Source organism: Carassius auratus, unplaced genomic scaffold, assembly GCF_003368295.1.
Source record: "Carassius auratus strain Wakin unplaced genomic scaffold, ASM336829v1 scaf_tig00003633, whole genome shotgun sequence".
Taxonomy (NCBI): domain Eukaryota; kingdom Metazoa; phylum Chordata; class Actinopteri; order Cypriniformes; family Cyprinidae; genus Carassius; species Carassius auratus.
In genome coordinates, this window is record NW_020523535.1 from 1,128,471 (window position 1) to 1,137,917 (window position 9,447).

Sequence of the window (9,447 nt, forward strand, 5' to 3'; positions counted from 1 at the left end):
CAAATCGCTATATATTTCTAGCACTGACGGCACATAGCTATTAAACACATGGAACAGGTTTGTTTTACTGGCCATGGAAGCACCCAGCTGGGGATCTCTTTTCTTGTGCTCATCTTGTAATTCCAAAGAGATAAAATGTTTGTAGCCAAAGTCGTTGGGGTCTGAGCCACTGGGGCCACTTGACTGGCATGCCCACCTGCTGCTGTTTTTCTCCACCAAGCTCTCTCTCTCTCTCTCTCTCTCTCAAGTCTGTCATGTTGAAATACAGGGGACGTGCCAGCTGACTCAAGCTGCTGAAAAAAGTCTATGTCCATATCTTACTACTTGTTCCATAAATACCGCCCCTCTGTTGAATGGGGGTCGATCTTACATGTGGGATAAGGCCTTCTGCTGCCTGCCCAGGGCTGAGTGACACTCACTACACTTTGAAGCCAGTGGCTGTAGTTGAGTTCTTGAAAACACAAAACTGGACATGTCTAACCACACTGATCAGGAATCATATGAGGAGATCGATGAAGATGAGATTCTGGCAGGCCTGTCGGCGGAGGAGCTCAAACAGCTCCAGAGTGAGATGGACGACATCGCTCCTGACGAGAGAGTGCCGGTGGGAATGAGACAGAGAGACGCTTCTCAAAAGACAACAGTCCAAGGTATTGTTAATATATTAGACTGTTTGTTGCCATTAATCCCCAGAACATAGGGAATCTTTGTAAAAGGCTCTGAGGTGCGAAAAAAAAGAGTTTAACACTCAGTCTACTCTATCTCTAACTAGCTCCCAGTAGACCAGTGCTAAAACTGGTGGTTGTATCATATTGTAGTAAGCAATGGAACGGTAATAAATATTCCACTTGCATTCATATTGTTTTACTGAACTTATCAGCTGTCCTGACCTTCAGTACAATATGATTTCTAATGTAATACTTAAAGGGGTAATTTAACAATTTTCCGACAAAATTTGTCCAGTTTGTGTATTTTTTATTCCCTTGTTTGTCTAAATAATATCAGGCAGGGGGTGTTCAGGAAACCTGTTTTGGTAATACCAGTGGCACAGAAAAGATTCAGCTATTTGACAGCATACAAAAGAAGCTATTTGTGCTTGATACTTGACTTTCATTTGGTTTAACACAATGTATTCACATTTGTTTATAATAATAATAAAAAAAATCGAATATAAAAAATGTGGTTTAACTATAAGCTATTAACTAGTTTTTATTTCAGAGTGCAGTGAGCCCCAGTCAGAAGAGGAGATCGATGAAGATGAGATTCTGGCAGGCCTCTCAGCAGAGGAGCTCAAGCAGCTCCAGAGTGAGATGGAAGAAATCGCTCCTGATGACAGAGTGCCAGTGGGAATGAGACAGAGAGACCAAACTGACAAACCACCCACTGGATCATTTGATCACAGATCACTGGTGGAATATATGTACTGGGAGAAAGAGTCCAAACGTATGCTGGAGGAGGAGAGAGTTCCCACAACTCTATTACCCAGTCAGGTAAGACTTGTTCTTGTCTAGATTATTTACATTCAGTGTATTACGTCTCATAAACTGTTTGCTAAAGTGCTCGGAGCTCTGATTATTTATTATTTATCAAATTCTACTATGTATACCTACTGCAACTAGGAGGCCAATAACTCTACAACAGCAAATGCCTTGAAACAGCAACTGTGCTGTCATGCAGCATTTCAAATGAGGCATTCTATTTTTAGGCTTTTAGCAAGTTGTTCAAGATTAAATGTTTTGTCATTTGTAGGGTTGGGAATCGTTAGAAATTTTCCGGTTCCGCCTAACAGTTCCGGTTACGATTCTGGTTCCATTAAAATCATTAAACAACTATTTAAAAAATTGTGGTAAGGAAAAATGCACAATACTCAACTACTCAATGCTCAGTACTGTTTATTACTTACTGTCAATTTAATTTAAAGGTTGGCAATGTCAAAATTCAACATATATTACAGTATAATCATTTTCAGGTTCTGATTCAGATTCCATTTAAATGAACTATTATTATGTTTTTTACTATTTTACCTAAACTGAATGTAGCTTTGCTGGAAGGTAGTAGGTATTGTTGAGTAATGCTAGTTCATCAATCAGTATGTGCTTCAAAGTTGATGTTTTTTACACGATCATTAACATTTTGCTTTTCAAGCAGGAATAAGCTGGTTGGCCAAATAGTTCCTTTAGGGCTGAAACACTAGTTAATTTCCTTAAATTAATGAAATATAAACACTTATACTTGTAACAATTTATACACATGCTCCATAAAGCCCCTATTTTACAAATAATAATGCAGTCAGGAGATGGTGTGATGCAATATTGGTTTCCCCATTTTTAAACATTTAAAATCCATGAAAATAAATATTTTCTATCATTTTGTTTATCACTCTTGAAATGACCAGTACACTAAATAATCTAACCCTCATATTTATATAAAAATAGCAGTCTATTTATTTAGTGGTCCAAGTTGTAGTCATTATGTATATTAATAAGAATATTGGACAAATATAATGTAATTTAATGGCGGTAGGTGCTTCGCGCTCACATGTACATGTTAGGGGTTGCACCGACTAATCGACTAGCCGACTTCAATGCTCTGCCATGGCGCTTTAAAGGGTTAGTTCACCCAGACAGCAAAATTATGTATTTCATAACTTACCCTCATGTTGTTTCAAACCCCTAAGACCTCCGTTTATCTTTGGAACAGTTTAAGATATTTTAGATTTAGTCCGAGAGCTCTCAGTCCCTCCATTGAAGCTGTGTGTACGGTATACTGTCCATGTCCAGAAAGGTATGAAAAACAACATCAAAGTAGTCCATGTGACATCAGAGGGTCAGTTAGAATTTTTTGAAGCGTCGAAAATACATTTTGGTCTAAAAATAGCAAAAACGACTACTTTATTCAGCATTGTCTTCTCTTCCGTGTCTGTTGTGAGAGAGATTTCAAAACATAGCAGTCTGGACATCCGGTTCGCGAACGAATCATTAATTTCACTAAATCGAACTGAATCATTTTAAACGGTAAACAGTTTAATCCCAACCAGATACACTGCACTGAACTTTTTTAATGCACAGAAACATTTTTGCAATATTCTAAACAGTTTTCGTATGCATTAATAATGTTGTATTTAATTCCAAATTAAAGAATTCACCAGGATTTGTAAGTGTATTATTATTATTTTTTAGTGTATTTTATTTTTTATTTTTTTATTTTTTAGTGATCCCGTTCAACACTGTATCACTGAAAGAAATCTCGGCTCGCAAACTTTTACGCCGTCGACAAACAAACGCACGCACGACAAGAAAAAGTACTTGAAGACTGGAAATAAAACGCATCCCCCGGACAGCAGTTATTAGACACGCGACCGATAATACTGTTTGTTTAATTTGCTTATTATGCCGTTAAAAACAATAAGATAAACTCAAACTGTCTATATAATCTAAAATGTTGCAGAATGCTGGAGGAGAATGAACTTACCGGGGTTTGACAGAAACGTGACAGTATGCGAAGATAAATTCAACTCTTCGACGCGATCTTGTATATCATGAGCGCGTGCTATAAAACGTACTGTAAATAACCAACAAATATATCACTCCGCCAGCAGCACTAATTTCAGCTGTTGTACACACACCAGGGATGGAAATGAACCTTTTTGTCCACCGGCCGGCCACGGCTGCCGGTAGGTAGGGCTGTGCAAAAAATCGAAATGCAATTTTCATGCGCATCTAATCAGTAAAGAATAGTCTAATCCTGTAATTAGAAGTATATCTCCAGCACGTGCATCCAGAAAAATGAGCTGTTATAGGAGCAATAGCCACATACGCAGCACTGTGTCATATGCCTTTTCTGAGCACAAGGTGTTTTTTCACAGCACCAGACTTATTTGTTCATTAATGATGTCATCAGCAACTAGTTGACTTTGACTCAACTTTGACATAAAAGTCAACTTTTAAAAAATCAGAAGTCATTCAACTCCTTGTAAATGTACAGTCAAACAAAACGATGTGCACAGTTATCAAAGGTGCGAGTGCGCCTACAGTTGTGGGAAACGTGTTCGGCAGTTAAAGCCTGTGGAGTGTGCGTCATTGGAAACAATGCTCTCAGTAATTAAATAGACGTGGCAGCATTTCTGTTATTCGGTTTGTGACATCCTTTACGGGAAACGCCAAATAACCAGAAAACCGGCGCAAGGCTGCTCACAGTACTTGGTCACGTGTCGCACCAGAACCGTATTCAGAATCAAAACTTAGAAATTGCTCATGGTTCCGGTTCTCTGTTCCCAACCCTAGTCATTTGTAATCTATAACAGTTGTTCAACACTTCAAATTTGACCCTTTTGTGCATTTGTCACCATCAGAAGAAAGCCCAAGAGGATTTTGAAGCAGAAAAAGAAGATAAAGTTGAAGAGGTGGAATATGTCTATGAGGAGATCATTGAGGAGGTTGAAGGAGAGGGAGATGTTGTTGTTGATGAAGTGATTGAAGAAGTGATAATGGAGGTTGAGGCAATCCAGCCTGTCAAGATAGAACCTGATGCAACTGTCCCTGTAGTGACCTCAGAAGATTATTTACAGCCTCCTCCAGAAATTGCAGAAACCAAAGTTGAAGCCGAGACTGAACAATCAGGACTTAATGAGATAGAATCTAAAGCGAATGAGGAGACAAAAGATTCCACTCGGTCTGAAAATGCTCCCTCATCATATGAGAACTGGGTTCCGGAGAAAGAGGAAAGGGTCATATCCAAGCTGAAGATCCCAAAATTTGCACTAGGTGGAAGCACTTTAGTTAAAAAGACTGCAAGACCTTCTGGGAATGAAACCAATTTGGAGACAACTTTGGATAAAATCCGCAACAACAGCCCCTCTATCACAGATGTCAATCTTAACAACATTGAAAACATTCCCAAAGAAATGCTCCTTGATTACGTCGACGCACTCAAGAAGAACAGACATGTTAAAACATTTAGTATTGCAAACACTGGTGCAGATGAAAACGTGGCATTCGCTCTGGCCAACATGCTCAGAGAGAATAGAAGTATCACCACGCTAAATATTGAATCCAATTTTATCACAGGAAAGGGGATTGTTGCAATAATACGCTGCCTCCAGTTCAATGAGACACTCACTGAGCTCCGCTTCCACAACCAAAGGCACATGCTAGGACACCATGCAGAAATGGAAGTGTCTCGTCTCCTCAAGGCTAACAACACCCTTCTGAAGATGGGCTACCACTTTGAAGTCCCTGGGCCTCGGATGGTGGTCACCAATCTCCTCACCAGGAACTTGGACCGTCAGCGGCAGCAGAGAATGGAGGAGCAGAAGCTCCAGCAGATGAAAGGAGCAGAGAAAGGTCATGGAGATCTATGAGAACTCTCTGGACTTGCCCCCTGGCATGTTGGAAATGCTAGGCGACTACATACCATTGTCCCTATTGCAGGGTTCTGATAATGGGGCTGAGGAGATTCCTGAAGATTCTCCTGAACCTTCACCACAACAAAGTCCTCCTCATCAGCTCCGCAAGACTCAATATCATGCCCCACAACAGCATCCTACTAGTTCAGACAAAGGAAACCCTCTTAGATGAAGTACATCTAAAAAAGACTCCGAAAAGAAGGGATCCACTTCTGGAACTGAACACAAGGTATGAAAGGAAAGAGGGAAGAGATAATGTTCAGCTGAGGAGTGTTCCTAAACAAAGAAGCACGGCAAGAGAAGGTCTTGCAGATGATAGAGCCAACCTGAAAGATATGATAAAGACTCTAAAGCCGGTTCCTAGAAGACGACAACCCCCTAAAGTGGAGTTAACACCACGGGATCAGTTGCTCAGCGAGATTCGACAGAGCAATGTGGCCTATCTCAAAGCGGTATGTACTGTGCATGATCTCAGCTTGAGAGAGGGCCATTGTCAGGGAGGGACAGCCTGGAATGTTTTTTTGGGACTCCATGAAAAATGGGTCCTCCATGGCAGTGGTTCACAAGTGGTTTTGCTTCAGTGTAAAGCCAGCACAATGCAAAAGACCTAAAATCTCAAAGAATAAAATGTATTAACATTACCATGAACTATGTATGTTATAGGTCTTCAGCCCTGCTCCTGAGGACCCACTATTCTATAGAGAAATGGAAATAAAAAAATTTGCAGGACAATGGGTTGAAGGCCTAGGACGTAGGCCCAAATTTTCAAAATGAATAACACCAGTGTTTTCCATATACTGGTTTATTTGTGGCGGCAGCCACAATATCAAAACTGACTGCCGACAAATAGATCTTCCAAAATGCTTTGACTTCGATGAATAAATGTGAGCTCCTCATGTTTCCAAGTCAAAACGTGGCACGGGTGTTTTTAAATGTATCTTTGAAGGGAACTGTCTTCAAAAAAGTATTGATGTCATCTTCATTTAATCTTTCCTTATAATGCCTGATAAAGTAGCATTCATGAATGCATGGTTTCAATAATTTGTAGGCATTTTTTGTAGGAATTTTATTTTATTTGTGTGTTTTGGCATTTTAGCTTCTACATATTGACACTGTTATTAAGATTATGCTAATATATTAGTTAGTTTGATTGCACACTTTTACATCAACAAAAAACATATGAAAAGTGTTCATTCTTTAAAATCTGGTTGTTTGTTTTGCCATGCTAACTATGCGTTTGATTTAGCATAACGTTTCCCCAGCTGTCTGTGATGCTATCAAAACACCCTTACAAAAAATTGTTTACCACTTTTAAACAAGTTTTTGGGTAACAATGCACTAGTCGAGAACCACTGCTTTATGATACTTGCATAGATTGCTCATTGTGCATAGAATGGACCATTAAAATTAATTCCCTGGCCTCCAAGAATTTAAATGACGCCGTTGGTATAAGAAACTCAAATGGATAACATTTTAGCCTTTTGTTTGTCAGCGATCATCCATATTTATAAACAAAACATTCGCATTATCACTGGGGTGACGGTAAGTGTAACTGTAACAATGAATTTCATTGAACTATTCTTGACATAAAATCTAAAAATGTGTGCAATGTGGAAATTGGTTGGCAAGTTCTTATTTAAAAGATTAAGATTTTGGATTCAAACTCTTTTCAATGTCAAACAGTTTGGTGTTTGCAATGGTAAGCATCACTATTGCAAATTTTTGTATCGCTATCCCAAGTATTAAACTTCATTGTGTAACTAATTCCACACATTTAAAATATGGACTAATATGGTGTAGTTTGTTTAAAAAGAGGTGTCTTTTTGTTGGCTTGAATTTTTGCAGTGCCATTTTATAATCATTGTAATAATTAAATGAATCAAAGAGCGAAGTGTTGATATAATTTGTGTTCATATAGTTTCAAAAGAGCTTATACCTCTTTTTCACATCCACAGGTACCTCTTCCAAAAATCCTGGAGTCAAGAGAAACCAGTCTCTTCTGAGCCACACACTTGACTTTATATAGAGATCGCACAGAGGGACAGGGCCAAAATCAGATTGGTCATGGAGAGAGTGTGGTTTGTGTGGCCAAACAATACCATGATTCTCCTCAATTAATGGAGAAAGTAGAGTGTACTGATCTGATTTGACCCAGGGGGTTGGAAAAGGGAAAGCTGTACTCCTTTGGACAAGTGAACAGTAACATAACAATAAGCCACAACACGGTGCACTTTGATGGGGTCCTGAACTGTAAAATTAATCATGCACATCTTTCATATTAAAGAGCAGGTCATATGGTATTTTAAAGTGTCCTAATATTGTGTTGGAGTCCCCTACAACAGGTTTAAATGCATCTAAGGTCAGAAAACATTTTAATTTTCTCAGAATATACGTTAAAGTTGCCAATGATTAGGAAACAATTAGTTCCAAGCAAGTTTGGAGCAAACCCCTCCCATTCACAAGCCTACTCAGCTCCGATTGGTCAGCTGGCCAAGCTGTTGTGATTGGCATAGAGAGGAGTCCTTGAGCCAGTTAAAGAGTGCTACCATTGAAAAAGCACCTAAAACAATTATATAGTGCGCCCGTTCTTATATAATGACATAAAACTTTTAGTTTAACACGTATGCTAGCGAATCATGCCTACAGCTAAAGTTTATCTGCTAAACAGTGTACACTTAAAATCATAATGGTGGGTATGTTTTCCCAAGTGCTAATGTGACTAACTGATGAAACAATAGTTTGTAAACCAAAATATGTTGACTGTAATGTTTGAAGAACGAATGACAAAAGACGCTCTGTGTCTTAACATTTAATCAGAATGCAGAACAGCTGTATCACAGGAGCAGCAGTCTTAACTAACTCACTCGTCTCTCCAGCATTAACCATATAACTGCTGGTGCAGCAAAATAAACAGCAATAGGCTCGTTGCATCTCAAGTCAAGTCAAGTCAAGTCTGCTTTATTGTTAATTCTTCCACATGTAGAGTACATACATACAGTGAATCGAAAATATGTTACTCTCAGATGCCCGGTGCATACAGATAACACTAACAGTAGAGTCTAAAAATATAGATCAAATATCAAATATAAGATACAGCTATACAATAAGGGAATGTAAAAAAACATGTAATAAAATTAAAAATAAAGTTAAATAAAGCAGCGCAAGGCACATGGCAGATAGAGTGCAAACCAGTGAAGTGAGCAAACAGTGCAGATAAAAAGATTTTTAGTGCAACAAAAATAAAGCTTAAAGTGACAAGGGCTCAAGAGCAGTTATTTTATTTAACTGACTGATGAGGTAGTAGAGTGACATCAGTTCCATGCTGAATGAGGTAGTGAGCAGACCAATGCTGCACAAAGTGACTGGTGCTTGACATCGTTTTTAGTGGGGGGGGGGTGTGAAAGCCTGGGATGTAGGATCTGGAGGGGGCGGGATTCATAGTTCAGTGGGGCCTGGGGCAGAGAGGGAAGAGGGAGCAATTCGGGAGCGAGTTCAGCTTCCTGAATGCCTGATGGATGACTCTGTCCCTGATGGGAGAGACTGAAGAAGCTGTGTGATGGATGGGTGGGATCACCTGTGATGCAGAGGGGTTAACGGGTGAGATGGGTCCTGTAAATGTCCTGGAGGGAGGGGAGAGAGACATCAATGATCTTCTCAACTGCTCTCACTATGCGTTGAAAAGTTTTCCGGCAGGACGCGTTGCTGGCGCCATACCACACAGTGATGCAGCTCGTCAGGATGCTCTCGATGGTGCCTCTGTAGAAGGTGCACATGATGGGGGCCGGGGCTCTGGCTCTTCTCAGATTGTGGAGGGCAGTAAAGACACTGTTGTGATTTATTGGCCAGTGCTGCTGTGTTGTCAGTCCAGGAGAGGTCCTCTGTGATGTTCACACCCAGGAACTTGGTGCTGCTCACTCTCTCCACAGTCGCACAGTTGATGGTCAGAGGAACATGCTGAGTGTGTGCTCTCCTGAAGTCGACAACAATCTCCTTCGTTTCTCCACTTTCAGAGAGAGACTGTTGTCACTGCACCCACCTGGCAA

At 39.9% G+C, this 9,447-nt stretch overlaps 1 pseudogene; it reads left to right on the plus strand.

The window, feature by feature from the left end:
- Window positions 1-335: 335 nt before the first annotated feature.
- LOC113070291 (leiomodin-3-like) lies at window positions 336-7,566 on the plus strand (annotated as a pseudogene).
- Window positions 7,567-9,447: the final 1,881 nt, after the last annotated feature.